The 14,835-nt window shown below is 50.1% G+C and overlaps 1 protein-coding gene across 2 annotated transcripts in view; it reads right to left on the bottom strand.

The window, feature by feature from the left end:
• Positions 1–13,810, bottom strand: part of WDTC1 (WD and tetratricopeptide repeats 1) — a 69,979-nt gene extending 56,169 nt beyond the window's left edge. For both annotated transcript variants that reach the window (XM_062190724.1, XM_062190726.1), the window contains exon 1: positions 13,503–13,810. The gene's annotated coding sequence lies outside the window, so the exon portion shown is untranslated. The remainder of the gene's footprint in view (positions 1–13,502) is intronic.
• Between the last annotated feature and the right edge of the window lie 1,025 nt (positions 13,811–14,835).

The raw sequence follows: 14,835 nt of genomic DNA, 5'->3' as shown, positions 1-14,835 counted from the left end.
TGTGTGAGTTGTATGCTATGTGAATTATATCCCAATGAAGTTGTTACAACCAACAAACCCAAAAGGAACTGCTGACAGACAATAAGAATAAATCTCAGATGAGTGACAGAGCTAGATATAAAAAACAGGAGAATACTATATGACTCCAATTATGTAATGTTCTAGAACAGGCAAATCTATAGCGAAGTTTTGTCTAGGGTACTAGGGATTGACAAGGGAAGAACACCTAACATTTTCCAGAGTTAGAGAAAGGTTCTGTATATTGATTGGAATATCAGTTATATCAGTATATCTAATTGTCAGAATTATACAATCAATGTGAGTATACTTACTAGTATTTTTGAATTTTACCTTAAAAATCAAACAGAAGGTGGAAAGTAGGGAAGGCATTCATGAATCAGGATGATGGGTGTTCTGTTTACTTTGTGCATATTTGGAATTCTTCCCAATAATGTCTTTTTTTTTTTTTTTTTTTTTTTTTTTTAATTTGACAGGTAGAGAGAGAGAGACAGGTCTTCCCCCTGCTGGTTCACTCCCCAAATGGCCGCTACGGCCAGCTCTGCTCTGATCCGAAGGCAGGAGCCAGGTGCTTCTTCCTGGTCTCCCATGAGGATGCAGGGGCCCAAACACTTAGGCCATCCTCTACTGCCCTCCTGGGCCACAGCAGAGAGCTGCAGGCGGAGGATTAACCAAGCGAGCCACGGCACCGGTCCCAATAATGTCCTCTTAAAAATCTTTCCTATTAGTGTCAGTTAAAGTGTGGAATACTAATTGGAAAATCATTAATTATATATAGCTAATATATATGTTCATGTCAATCCTGAGGGAAAAAGGACAACTCAAAAAGTATACATATCAGGGCCAGCATGTGCCACAGCAGGTTAAGCTGTTGCCAGTATCCCATATGGGAGTGCCAATTTAAGTCCTGGCTACTCCACTTTGGATACAGCTAATGAGCCTGGAAGGGAGGATGATGATGGCTCAAGTGCTTGGGTCCCTGATACCCATGTGAGAGATCAGGATGGAGTTCCTAGGTCCTTGCCTTGGCCTAGCCTGGCACCAGCTATTGTGAGCATCTGGAGAGTGAACAAATACACTGAAGATTTCTCTCTCTCCTCTGTCATTCTGTCTTTTAAACAAATAATTTTTTAAAGACATATTTATTATTTGAAAGGCAGAGAGGCGGGGGGGGGGGGTGTCTTCCATCTACTGGTTCACTCCCTATATGGCTGCAACGGCTGAGCTGTGCCAATCCGAAGTCAGGAACCAGGAAGCTTCTTCCAGGTTTCCCATGTGAGTGCAGGGGCCCAAGGACTTGGGCCATCTTCTACTGCTTTCTCAGGCCATAGCAGAGCTGGATTGGAAGTGGAGAAGCCGGGATTCGAACCAGCACCCATATGGTTTACTGGCACTGACAGCGGTGGCTTTACCTGCCACACCACAGCACCAGCTCCAATTATTATTTTTTTTTAAAGTAAATTTGGGGGCATGCACTGTGGCATAGTAGGTTAAACCTCTGCCTCCAGTGCCAGCATCCCATATGGGCACAGGTTGAGTACTGGTTGCTCTACTTCTGATCCAGCTCTCTGCTAATGGCCTGGGAAAGCAGTGGAAGACCGCCCAAGTACTTGGGCCCCTGTACCCACATGGGAGACCCAGAAGAAGCCCCTGGCTCCTGGCTTCCAATCAGCCCTGCGTTGCCATTGCAGCCATTGGGGAGTGAACCAGCAGATGGAAGACCTTTCTCTCTGTCTCTCCTTCTATCTGTTACTCTGCCTCTCAAATAAATAAATATTTTGCTAAAAAAGTAAAGTTTATGTTATGTGAATTACATCTCAATTATAAAAGAAACAAAAGTTCTCAAATGCCTTCTTTTTTCTACCTTATAATCACAACTTATAAAAAGAAAAATTTAGTTCTTAACTTTTCCTATGTCTGTCTGCAGTTGGTTGACTTTCCAAAGCTTCCCCACAAGACCAGCTCTTAAACTGATTTACCTGTTAACCTCCCAGGTTTTGCATGAGTGATGTGTGAACTTAGCATGTGACAATAATTAGTTGCTGAATGAAAATAGCATGACTACCTTGCATACATGGAGTACTTTATACCTATCAAAGCATCTCAATTCTTGGTTTTAGTTTGACCCTCACAATAATCCTGTGAGGAAGCTATGAAAATGTTATTATCCCTATTTAACAAGAGAGAACAGAAGCACACTGGGCTATGATCAAGGGCCTGGTGCAGCAGACCAGCCCTGCCTTTGGTTCCATGACCCTGACTATGACTGCCCTCTGATTCCCTATCTGTAAAGTGAGAGGTGGACTCAGATGAGCTGTCAATTACACTATTCTACGATTTTCAGGATATACTGCTAGTTAGCAGCAAACCAAAAACAGTACTCCAGGCATCTGTATTCTCTTTCCTCTGGACATGCTGCTTCCCACAGCAGGGAGGTGGCCCAGCCAGGGTGACAACTGACTCCCTTTCAACATTCTGAGTTATGCAAAAGATATGTGCAAGTTTCCTTTCACTCTGTTTCTAGTGGTTTTCCTCCTGGAGCAATCCTTTGAAAGGAAGAAAAATGCAACAAAGGTAGGACTGGGCTGCACTTTTTTTTTTTTAAGATTTATCTATTTACTTGAAAGTCAGAATTACACAGAGAGAGGAGAGGCAGAGAGAGAGAGTGAGTGAGAGAGAGAGAGAGAGAGGTCTTCCATCTGATGGTTCACTCCCCCAACTGGCTGCAATGGCCAGAGTTGCGCCAATCCAAACCCAGGAGCCAGGAGCCTCTTCCAGATCTCCCTTGTGGGTGCAGGGGCCCAAGGACCTGGGCCATCTTCCACTGTTTTCCCAGGCCATAGCAGAGAGCTGGATCAGAAGTGGAGCAGCCAGGACATGAACCGGTGCCCATATGGGATGCCGGCACTGCAGGTGATGCTTTACCCACTACTCCACAGTGCCGGCCCCTGGGCTGCACTTTCAAAGCATAAAGGTCATTGGAAGCAGTAAAATAAAATCTAGGGTTGACCTATGGAACCTAACATACTTAAGGTTCTAGTCCCAGATCTGCTTATTTTCTGTGGACATAACATTTCCAAACCTCAGTTTCCCAATCTGATACTATCTACCTTTGCAGGGTGATGAGGAATAGAAGAGGACACATATAAAATGCCTGGCGCTGAGACTGAGAAATAATAGTATTTACAGAAGACTCTAAGCAACATCCAAGTGTTACCTCACAGATTCCTTCTAACTGTCCTGAGACAGGTCATATCATAGCCTCATTTACAGATGCAGGACCTGAGGCACAGGAAAGTTAATCTTACCAAAGTCCCATAGTTACTAGATGGAGAATCAGCTGAGATAATCTGACTCCAGAGAGCAAGCCTTTGCACCAAAAAAAAATATTATTTTTAGGGGCTGGCATTGTGGTACAGCAGGTTAAATTGCCACCTGTGATGCCAGCATTCCATATGAGCACTGGCTCAAGTCCCAGCTGCTACACTTCTGCTTCAGCTCCCTGCTAATGTGCCTGGGAAAGCAGTGGAAGATGGGTCAAACATCTGCCACCTATGTGAGAGACCCAGATGGAGCAGCAGTCTCCTGTTTTTGGCCTGGCCTGGCAATGGCAGCTGTAGCCATTTGGGGAACGAACCAGCTGATGGAAGCGCTCTCTCTCTCTCTCTTTCCTAGTGCAACAAACCCTGCCCCCCACTCCATTTCCCTCTTAGTTCAACTGTGTTTTCCAAATGAAATAAATCTTTAAAAAAACAAAAACAACCTTACTACTTTAAGTCAGACCATGTCCTAGTAGCCAAGCCTGAAGGAAACTTTTGTTTTCATTTTGTTTTGTTTTGTTTTAACCTGAAAGGCAGAGTGACACAGAGGGAGGGAGAGGGTGAGACAGGGAGAGAAAGAGATCTCCCATTGCCTAGTTTACTCTCCAAATGGCTGCCAACAGCTGTGGCTCAGACAGGCTGAAGCTAGGAGACAGGAACTCCATCCACATTTCCCCCAGGGGTGGCACGGGCCCAAGTACTTGGGCCAGCCTCTGTGGCTTTTCCAGGCACAGCAACAGGGAGCTGGATTGTAAGTGGAGCAGCTGGGACTGGAACCTGCACTCCTATGGGATGCTGGCATCACAGGCAGTGGCTTAACTGCTGTGCCACAACACTGGCCCATTTCTTATCATTCTTTATAGTTAAGGAATCACAACTACCTTGACTGTGTTGGAATTAAACGCAAATATAAAGGAGACCATGTCAGGGTCATGAACCAAATTGGCTAAAAGGCAGTTTCTGGAAAAGGTGGGGCTGGCAGGACACACCCAATAGCAAAGCATCTTTGGAAAAGTCCTTGGCCATGTCTAAGGCCATTGTCTGAAATGATTCCATATGGGACTGACTGAAACTTTCTCTGTGGAGTCCATGCTAAGGAATGCTTCATTTTCTGGGAGGCTCTGGATGGAAACTCACCTTGGCATCTCCTCTGCCCAAATGGGCTCTATATTGCCAATTGAGCCTTGTGGAAATATTTCTTAGATTTTTTCAGAACCTTGCTTTTCAGTGACCACAGCTAATTTAGCTGCCTTCTCATAGGGTATTTCGTAAGGTAGTAGAAGGGACAGAAAGACAAAAGGGAACACATCTTGTTAATGCTGTCCTATTTAAGAGTATCCACCTTTAGGGGCTGGTGTTGCAGCACAGTGGGTTAAGCAGCTGCCTTCCCTGCTGGCATCCCATATGAGCACCAGTTCGAGTCTTGGCTGTTCCATTTATTTTATTTTATTTATCGCGGCCAGCACTGTGGTGTAGCAGGCTAAGCCTCTGCCAGCAGCACCGGAACCCGATAAGAGCACAGGTTCATGTCCAGGCTGCTCCTCTGCTGATCCAGCTCTCTGATATGGCCTGGGGAAGCACTGGAAGATGATCTAAGTGCTTGGACCCCTGCACCTGCATGGGAGCTCCTGGTTCCTGGCTTTGGATCAGCCCAGCTCTGGCTGTTGTGGCCATGTGGGAAATGAACCAGTGGATGGAAGACCTTTCTCTCTGTCTCTCCCTATCTTTGTAACTCTACCTCTCAAATAAAAAAATATATATAGTTTTTTTTTAAATTTATTTTTTAAAAGATTTATTTAGGCCGGCACCGTGGCTCAATAGGCTAATCCTCCGCCTTGCGGCGCCGGCACACCGGGTTCTAGTCCCAGTCGGGGTGCCGGATTCTGTCCCGGTTGCCCCTCTTCCAGGCCAGCTCTCTGCTGTGGCCCGGGAGTGCAGTGGAGGATGGCCCAAGCGCTTGGGCCCTGCACCCCATGGGAGACCAGGAGAAGCACCTGGCTCCTGCCTTCAGATCAGCATGGTGCGCCGGCCGCAGCAGCCATTGGAGGGTGAACCAACGGCAAAGGAAGACCTTTCTCTCTCTCTCTCTCTCTGTCCACTCTGCCTGTCAAAAAAAAAAAAAAAGATTTATTTATTTTTTCTTTGAAAGAGAGTGACAGAGAGGCAGAGGCAGAGAATAAGAGAGAGAGAGTGAGAAAAGGTGGGGATGTCTTCCATCCACTGGTTCACTTCCCCAATGGCCGCAACAGCCAGACTTGCACCGATCTGAAGCCAGAAGCTTCTTCTGGGTCTCCCATGTGGGTGGAGGGGCCCAAGGACTTGGGCCATCTTTCATTGCTTTCCTAGGCCATAGCAGAGAGCTGATAGGAAGCGGAGCAGCCAGGACTTGAACCAATGCCTATATGGGACGCTGGGCACAGCAGGTGGCAGCTTTACCCACCACACCACAGAGCCAGCCCTTCTTTATTTATTTGTTTCAAAAGCAGAGTTAGAGAGAGAGGTCATCCATCCACTGGTTCACTCCCCAAATGGCCAGAGTTGGGCCAGTTCAAAGTCAGGAGCTATGAACTTCATCTGGGTCTTCCACATGGGTGCAGGGGCCCAAGTACTTGGGCCATCCACCACTGATTTCCCAGGCTCATTGGCAGGGAGCTGGACTGGAAGTGGAGCAGCTGGTACTTGAACCAGTGCCCATATGGGATACTGATGTCACAGGGGGTGGTTTTACCTATTATGCCACAAGGCCGGTCCTCAGCTGTTCCGCTTCTAATCTAGCTCTCTGCTAATGCCCTTGAGAAGGCAGCAGAAGATGGCCAGAGTGCTTGGGCCCCTGCCACTCATTCGGGAGACCCAGATGAAGTTCCTAGCTTCTGGTGCGATTGCAGCATTTGGAGAGTGAAAAAGAGGATGGAAAATCTCTCTATGTATAATTTTGCCTTTCAAAAAAAAAAGGTATCCACTTGTAGGGGCCAATGTGGCTGGGAAGGCAGCAGAAGATGGCTCAAGTACTTGGGTCCCTGCCACACATGTGGGAGACCAGGATGGAGTTCCTGGTTCCTGGCTTTGGCCTGGTCCAGACACGGCTGTTTGTGGTCCTATGGGGAGTGATTTAGCATATGGAACATCTCTCTCTGTGTTTCTCCCTCTGTCACTCAGTCTTTCAAACAAAAAAACAAATAAATAATTTTTTTAAAGGAGTATCAACTTTTTACTGGCATCTTTCTGAGCTTTGGCACAATTCAGAGTACCTCTTAAAAGGAAAGTCTTTGAAGTTCCACCCTCTAACTCCAGTCTTAGTAGGAAGGTGAAGGTAAACCAAGCCAATGATTCTGAACATAACTTCCTCTTTTTTTTTTTTTTTTTTGACAGGCAGAGTGGATAGTGAGAGAGAGACAGAGAGAAAGGTCTTCCTTTTTTGCCGTTGGTTCACCCTCCAATGGCCACTGCGGCTGGCACATCATGCTGATCCGAAGCCAGGAGCCAGGTGCTTCTCCTGGTCTCCCATGCGGGTGCAGGGCCCAAGCACTTGGGCCATCCTCCACTGCCTTCCCGGGCCATAGCAGAGAGCTGGCCTGGAAGAGGGGCAACCGGGACAGAATCCGGCACCCCAACCGGGACTAGAACCCGGTGTGCCAGCGCTGCAAGGCGGAGGATTAGCCTGTTAAGCCACGGCGCCGGCCTAGATAACTTCCTTTCTATCTCAGTTGCAGCTGGGCTACAGCCAGGTGCATGACTCCGAGGCAACCAGGTAGGCACTGGGCACTCAAGCCTTGTGAAGGCTCCCCAACCAGAAATGCCTGGCTCCCATTCTGAGAAAGGCTCCCTAAAAGGTTCAGAGATAAGCAACTTTATTCTTTCTGAAAATACATCTAGGGGTTATGAATAAGGCAGAGATTCTACCCTCAAGAGCCCCTGGACAGCACATGGGCAAGGTATGATCCTGCCCGCCCCCCAAGAAAATGGGGTTAATACCTCCCCAGATGGCCACAGGGAGGATTAAGGGTCATTATTCTTGGCATTGCTGTAGCAGCTCTGGCACAGCTCTAGTAGTTGTGACCTTGTTCATCGTAAAAGATAGTAAACATAAAAACAAATGGTGAGCCCTGACTCCGGCTCTACTGGAATGGCTAAGCGTTTTCCTTGGACAGGGCTCTGACACTGCCACCTACACTCTGACCTGTTGGCTGAATCCTCCCCTTAGACCAGGCTTCAAGTTTTTAAGGTATTAGTCACAAATGCCACAAAGCCCTTTGAGGAGTCTGCAACTATTACTAATAGCACAAAGAATGAGTCCCAGCCTCGCAGGGCTCCAGGCAGGCCTGCATCCACCCTGAGGAAGCCAAGGTGGTAGTCTCCTTCAGCCCAAGCCCTGGGTCTCGAGGGCAATTGGGGAGGTCTGCTGAGAAGCACACGTTATGTCCTTCTGTCCTCCTAAACCGTCTATAAGGCAAGTACTGTCACAGCCTCATTTTACAGAGAAGGAAACCATAGCTCAGAGCACACGACTCAGTCTAGGTCACTAGGCCAAGAAGGGGCAGACATGGACTCAAATATCAGCCCACCATCACTAGCTGCCTAATCTCAGCATATTCTCAACTTTTGAGAGCCTCAGTCTCCTCATATGTAAAGTGGGGATAATGATAATTGCTACTTTACAGAGGTTTTCTGAGAAATGAAATATTATAGAAAGTATCTAGAACCAGTAGGTAGTTAATATATGTCAGTTTTTTTACAGATAAAATGTTTCATATCATTCCACAGAATCACAGACTTTAAATACTAAAAGATCATGGAGTACCATTACCTACGTAAGTATGACCCCCCTCCTCCACCATATCTTGGAAAGTAGCAGCAAAGCCTGTGCTTGAATACTTCCAATGATGGGTAACTCACTCTCTTACAAGGCAGCCCATTTTGCTTTCAGAAAACCAAGTACTCATCTATGGCCACACTACCCCAAACTCACTTCATCTAGTCTGATCTCAGAAGCTAAGCAGGGTTGGGCCTGGTTAGTACTTGGATGGGAGATGGCCAGATTCTTTCATGTCAAACCACTCTTTTGGAATTTCTGTCCTTTAATCCTGATTCTGCCTTCTAGACTCACATAGAGAAAGACCAGCTCTCTTGACAATGCTGCAAGTCTCTGAAGGCAGGTATTGTGTCCCCAGCTCTTAGCCTCGATCTTTTTGGCTCTCCCTCATGTGTCACAGTCCCAGAGGCAGCTCAGTGTCACAGAGCAGACACGCTTGGGGGTAAATTCCCATTTTCTCTTACTAGCTGTGTGATTAAGTAAGTTTCTTAACCTTTCTGAAAGTTTCTTCATCTGAATAGTAGGAAAAATGATTCTCACCTCACAGGATAAACAAGAGACTTAAATTAGATAAAGAATACTACCTAGTATCAAGCTCAACATTTTTAGACCCTCAATAAATGGCAGTCACTTCTTGGGATATACTCCAAGTGGTAAATACTTCTCAAAGTGAAACAGCCAGAATGAAACACAGTATCAAGGGACTGGGGCCAGAGTAGTGGTGCCGGGTTAAACAGCTGCCCGTGATGCTGGCATCCCAGATGAGTGCCAGTTCCTGACCTGGCTGCTCCACTTCCCAGCCAGCCCCTGTCAATGTGCCTGGGAAGGCAGCAGCGTTGCCAGTGTGCCTGGGCCCCTGCTATCATAGGAGACACAGATGGAGTTCCAAGCTCTAGGCTTCAGCCTGGCCCAACCCTGGTCATTGCAGTGACCTGAAAGGTAAACCAGGATAGAAGATCTCTCTCTCTCTCTCTGTAACTCTTCCTTTCAGATAAATAAATCTTTTTTTTTTTTTTTTAAGCTCTTGCTGACAATACAGACCCTTATAGGCCAAGATAAGGACTATAGCTGGTATATTTATAATTAAGATTATTTATTTATTTGAAAGGCAGAGCAGGAGAGAGAGATTTTCTATCCGCTGTTTCACTTACCATTTGGCAGTAAGAACCAGATCTGGGCCAGGCCAAAACCAGAAGCTTCATCTAGGTCTCTCAAGCACCTGGGCTACCCTCCACTGCTTTTGCCAGGCCATTAGCAGGGAGCTGGATCAGAAATGGAGCAATCAAGACATGAACCAGTGCCCATAAGGGATGTTGGCATTATAGGAGGTGGCTTTACCTGCTACACCACAATGCCAGTGCCTAAAAATAAATCTTAAAATCAAGGGGATGGGGCCAATGCTATGGCATAGCAGGTAAAGCCAGCATCCCATGGGTGCCAGTTCACATCCCGGCAGCTCCACTTCCAATCCAGCTTTCTGTTATGGCCTGGGATAGCAGTAGATGATGACCCAAGTCCTTGGGCTCCTGCTCCCATGTGGGAGACCCAGAAGAAGCCCCTGGCTCCTGGCTTTGGATCAGCACAGCTCCAGCCATTGCGGCCAACTGGGCAGTAAACCAGTGGACGGAAGACCTCTCTCTCTCTGCCTCTCCTCCTCTCTTTGCGTAACTCTGACTTTCAAGTAAAAAATAAATCTTAAAAAAAAAAAAAATCAAGGGGCTGGTTTCTCATAGTAATTTCAAGGACTTGGTTTTTCAAGACAGCTAGGGGCCAGTGCTGTATGTAGTGGGTAAGGCGCTGGCATCCCCATATGGGCATCAGTTCGAGTCCCGGTTGCTCCACTTATGATCCAGATCTCTGCTATGGCCTGGGAAAGCAGTGGACGATGGCTCAAGTCCTTGGGCCCCTGCATCCACATGGGAGACCTGGAAGAAGCGCCAGGATCCTGGCTTTGGATCGGTGTAGCTCCGACTGTTACAGCCATCTGGGGAGTGAACCTGTGGAGGGAGGACCTCGCTCTCTCTTTGCCTCTGCCTCTGTAACTCTGCCTTTCAAATAAATAAATCTATTTTTTTTTTAAAAGAGGTGATAGCAGGGCCAGAGCTGTCGAGCAGCGGATTAATGCCATGAACTGAAGTGCCAGAATCCATATGGGTGCCAGTTCTAGTCCCAGCTGCTCCTCTTCCGATCCAGCTCTCTGCTATGGCCTGGGAAAGCAGTAGAAGATGGCCCAAGCCCTCGGACTCCTGCACAAGTGTGGGAGACCCGGGGGAAGCTCCTGGCTCCTGGCTTCGGATCGGCACAGCTCTGGCTGTTGTGGCCATGTGGGGAGTGAACCAGCGGATGGAAGACCTCTCTCTGTCTCTACCTCTCTCTGTAACCCTGTCTTTCAAATAAATAAAATAAATTTTTTTTAAAAAAGTATTTTAAAAAGTGGTGATAGCTATGAGCAAGGTTCTGTGGATCCAGCAATTTACAGTGGCAGCCTGAAGACCCAGCGGAAGATCTGAACAATGAAGATGAGAGGATGGAAACGGGACAGGTGACTAAACCAGTAGCACAAAGAAGACAGTATCACCAAATGATACGTTGTCTGCAGTCCCCTCTCTCAACCCAGAACTGTGCATGTGGGCCATCTTCCCCAATTTTAAAAATAATTAAGGGCTAGTGCTCTGACACAGCAGGTTAAGCCACCATTTGTGTGCCAGCATTCCATACTGGTGTGCCAGCTGAGTCCTGACTTCTCGGTTCCAATTCAGCTCCCTGGTAAGGCACCTGGGAAGGCAGTAGAAGATGGCTCTAGTACTTTGGCCACTGCTACCTGGGGAGATCCAGATGGAGTCCCAGGTTCCTGGTTTCAGCCTGTCCCAGGCCCAGCCATTGCGGCCATTTGGAGAGTGAAACAGCAGATGAAAGATCTCTCTCTCTCTCTGCCTTTCAAATAAATAAATAAACATTTTTTTAAAAGATTCATTTATTTGAAAGGCAGAGTAAGAGAGAGAGAGAGAGAGAGAGATTTTCTACCCACTGGTTCTACCCAAAGCCAGGAGCCAGAAGCCAGAAGCTTCTCCCAGGTCACCCAATTGGGTGCAGGGGCCCAAGTACTTGGGCCATCTTCCACTGCTTTCCCAGGTGCATTAGCCGGAGTGGGATTAGAAGTCCAGCATCTGAGACTCGAACCAGTGCCCTTATGGGATGCCGGCACCTTTCCTGCTATGCTACAGTACCAGTGCCAATAAATAAGTATTTAAAAAATAAAGAACAAGTCACAGTTGTATCCTCCTCAGCAGGTGGCCCCTCACAATTCATAGATGTCTGGTAGTGGGCTTCAAGATGGTCAGCGGTGGGGACAGCATTGTGACACAGCATCTTAAGCTATCACCTGCAATGCTGGCATCCCATATGAGCCACTTCTGATCCAGCTCCCTGCTAATGCACCTGGGAAAGCAGCGAGAGATGGCCCAAGTACCTGGGCCCTTGTTACCCATGTGGGAGACGTGGATGGAGTTCCTAGATCCTAGCTCCAGCCTGGCCTAGCCCTGATCAATGGGGCCATTTGCAGAGTGAATCAGTGCATAGAAGCTCTCTCTCTCTCCATCTCTCTCTCTGTAACTCTGCCTTTCAAATAAAATAAATATATCTTTAAAAAAAAAAAAAAGATCGTCAGTTGTGACCTCCCAGGTCCTGAAGTCCAGGTGTGTGAAAACACTCACAGCGAGTCAATACTGAATTCCTTTCAGCTAGGAAATCTGCCAATTGCATGACAACTCTAAAGCTCAAAACTGGCAAACCGTCGTGAATACCATCCTCATAATCAATACATACATTCTCTTTCCCTCTGTGACGGCGAATGAGAGCACCAGGCAGAAATATGGACCGCGCTCAGTCATTCTGCAGAAAAAGCACTGCAAATTGAGATACGACTTGAACCTGTGTCTCCAAAATAAGTTGCAAGAGTAACAGCAGGACCCCCAGACTTAAAGCAGCCCAGTCGCAACTGTAACAGAAAAGGTTGTCTCCTGCCTGCCAATAAAACACAACAAAGAAGAAATCCACTGCTGGTCTCAATGCAGCCCAAAGGAGTTACTCCTCGCTCTGTTCAGAGGATCTGGGTATGACACTCAACAGCAAAGATCCCATGCAAGCCTTCTAAAGGCACAGGAATTGCAGAGTCAGCCAGAACTCAAACCAGAAGTAGTGTTGGGCAGTTCCTTCACCACAGTTAGCAGAGCCTGGCCACTCAAGGGCTGTAAAGTAGTGAAAGAGAAGCTTGGTGCGGACCAAGGACACCCCTGTGCACCATGTGGGCGCTTTATCAGGTCTTGCGTCAGAAGGTACCCTCAGAAGAGGTTTCTTCTCAAACCGGTCTGAGGCTGTGTTCACCACCGCTTTACCCTGATCACACACCTCACCCCTGGAACAAATGGAGACGGCACAGCCGCCCCACCAGGCTTCTCAACTCCGAGCTGAGAAGGGAACTTCCAAGCTGCTCTACCACCGCCGCGGCAGGTGAAAGTCACAGAAGAGCTCTCGGGGAGGCAGCCTTTCCGTGCTGCTAGACATTAGTCATAAGCCCTGATAGCTCTTCTCCAGAAGCCCTGCTGGCGCAGGCGAGGGGCGGAAAGCCAGAGGGCACCGAGCTGGCAGGGGGGTGTCCCACGGCAGCGTTCAGTCCCAAGAACCGAGCCCCACGGGTCCGCTACCTTCTCTCTCCTCACTCCCTAGTTTCCCTTTGAAGTGGGTACCCAATTCCCGAATCGAGGGCAGAGGCCCTTCCCAGCCACTGCAATGGCCTGGTGGAAACACCTTGGCAAAGTTCAGTTTAGTGCCAGGATGGGTCGCTGGGAGGCATCTGCGGCTGCCAGAGCCTGACCACAACACACGGGGGAGAAAGAGGAAAAGAGAGAGAGAGAGAGAGAGGGAGGAGGGGGGTGAGGGGGTGGGGGAAGCTAAGGTGCAGGTCAAGTCAGTGCTACCCTCCCGGCACTTTCACCTGCCCCCTTCTAACTGAGACCAGCGCCAGATCAGATGTCAAACAAAAACTCCGCGAGAGTCCCGTAGTGGGACGACTTCCACCTCTCTCTCTCGGCAGTGCCTCCCGGGACTCCCACTGCCTTCCCTCCGCGCCCCGGCCAGTCCTCGGCCCCCACCCCGCCCCCGCCCGCTCTGCCCCTCCGCCCCGACGAGGCCTGCCCCCTTCTCGGGACACCCCGGGGCTCCGAGGCGGGCCGGCTCAGGCCCCCAGGCCGGCAGGGCTGGAGCCGGCCCAGAGCGGGCGGCCCGTGTGCCGGAGCTGCGGGAGCCGGTCCCCGCCTCGGAGCCCGCGGAGAGCAGGGGGCGGCGGAGACCCGTACCTGTCAGGTCTCTTCCCCGATCCAGCGGCAGCGCAACTTCAGGAGCCCATGTCCGTCCGGGGGGCCCGGCCCCTCTCCCGGGAGTGCGGGCGCGGATCCCGGGAAGGGGGCTGGGGGGCCCAGGCAGCTCTAGCCCCTTCCCATGCTCCCCGCCCGGCGCCTGGCCGGGGCCGGACAGCGCCTCCGCCCGCCCCTGCGCACCGCCTCACACCCGCGCTCACACACACTCACACTCCCTCGCGCGCTCTCACACACGCACTCCCCTCCCTCCTCCTCCTCTGTTTATCTCCTCCAGCTGTCTGGGGACCCAGGAGAAGCCCCGCACCGCGCCTGCGCCACGCAGTCTCCGCCCCTGCCCCGCGCTTCACCGCCGGCGGCTACGCTACGGAGACGGCGCCGGGCCGCTTCCAGAATGGCGAGCTGGGCCCCCCCCACCGTGCCCCCCCACTCCGCGCCCGGTCAACGTCTGCTGCCGGCGGCGCCCACTAACCTGCTAGTGGGGGAGCCCCGCTCCGCCGCGGCCAATCCGCTTCGCCGCTCGAGGGACCGGCAGCCAGTGGGCGGGCGGGAAAGCCTGGCTTTGCCCCGGGGCATCCTGGGAGTCGTAGTTTTTCGCCGTCGGGGAGCTCCTCCGGAGCGGGCTGGCCCAACCCGGTTGCCATTAGTTACCCAGACGCACCACCCCCCCCCTCCACCGCCGCGGGAAATACTCCCTCACACCACTTGTGGGACACCCACACACACGCTAGTCTAGAGCCCCTCAGAGTCCCCAGGAAACCCACAAGACTTTCCTGTGCCTCTGGGCTACAGGACCCCTTTAGACTCGCGTCCCAAGAGCCGAGCCTGTCTACACCTTCCTGCTCTGGGGGCTGCTGAAGTCAACTCACGCCTCTTGGGCCTAGACGAAGAGGATAGGAAGGAATCGGCCCTACACTGGTGGCCTGGAGGGGAGGCAGCCACACTCTGGGAACCCCCAGGTCGATGGGCGAGACTTGGGGGTCCCCGCTGTTCCTCTGAGGTCTGATGAAGGTGACACCCTCCTCTCGGAGGAAGTTCAAGGTGATGAGGGAGGTAAAGCGCTTCACTTCTGAGCAGGCCAGGGTTCCGCACGAGGAGCCTCCAGTCCGAAAGAGACCTTGTCCTCACCTTCTGAGAGGGGAGACATCGCTCCTCGGGAGGGTGTCTGTCATCTGTCAGATGAGGAGGGCAGTTTGCTTTTATTCACACTATGGGGTACAGTCCCTGGCTTCCAAAAGAGGAACTTAAAGCATAAGGCGGGTAAAAGCGAACTTGCTCAGGGTCACATAATTGAGAAGGAAGCAAGTTGGGAATC

This window comes from Lepus europaeus, chromosome 5, assembly GCF_033115175.1.
Source record: "Lepus europaeus isolate LE1 chromosome 5, mLepTim1.pri, whole genome shotgun sequence".
NCBI classification, from domain to species: Eukaryota; Metazoa; Chordata; class Mammalia; order Lagomorpha; family Leporidae; genus Lepus; species Lepus europaeus.
This window is presented reverse-complemented; position numbering and strand designations above follow the sequence as displayed.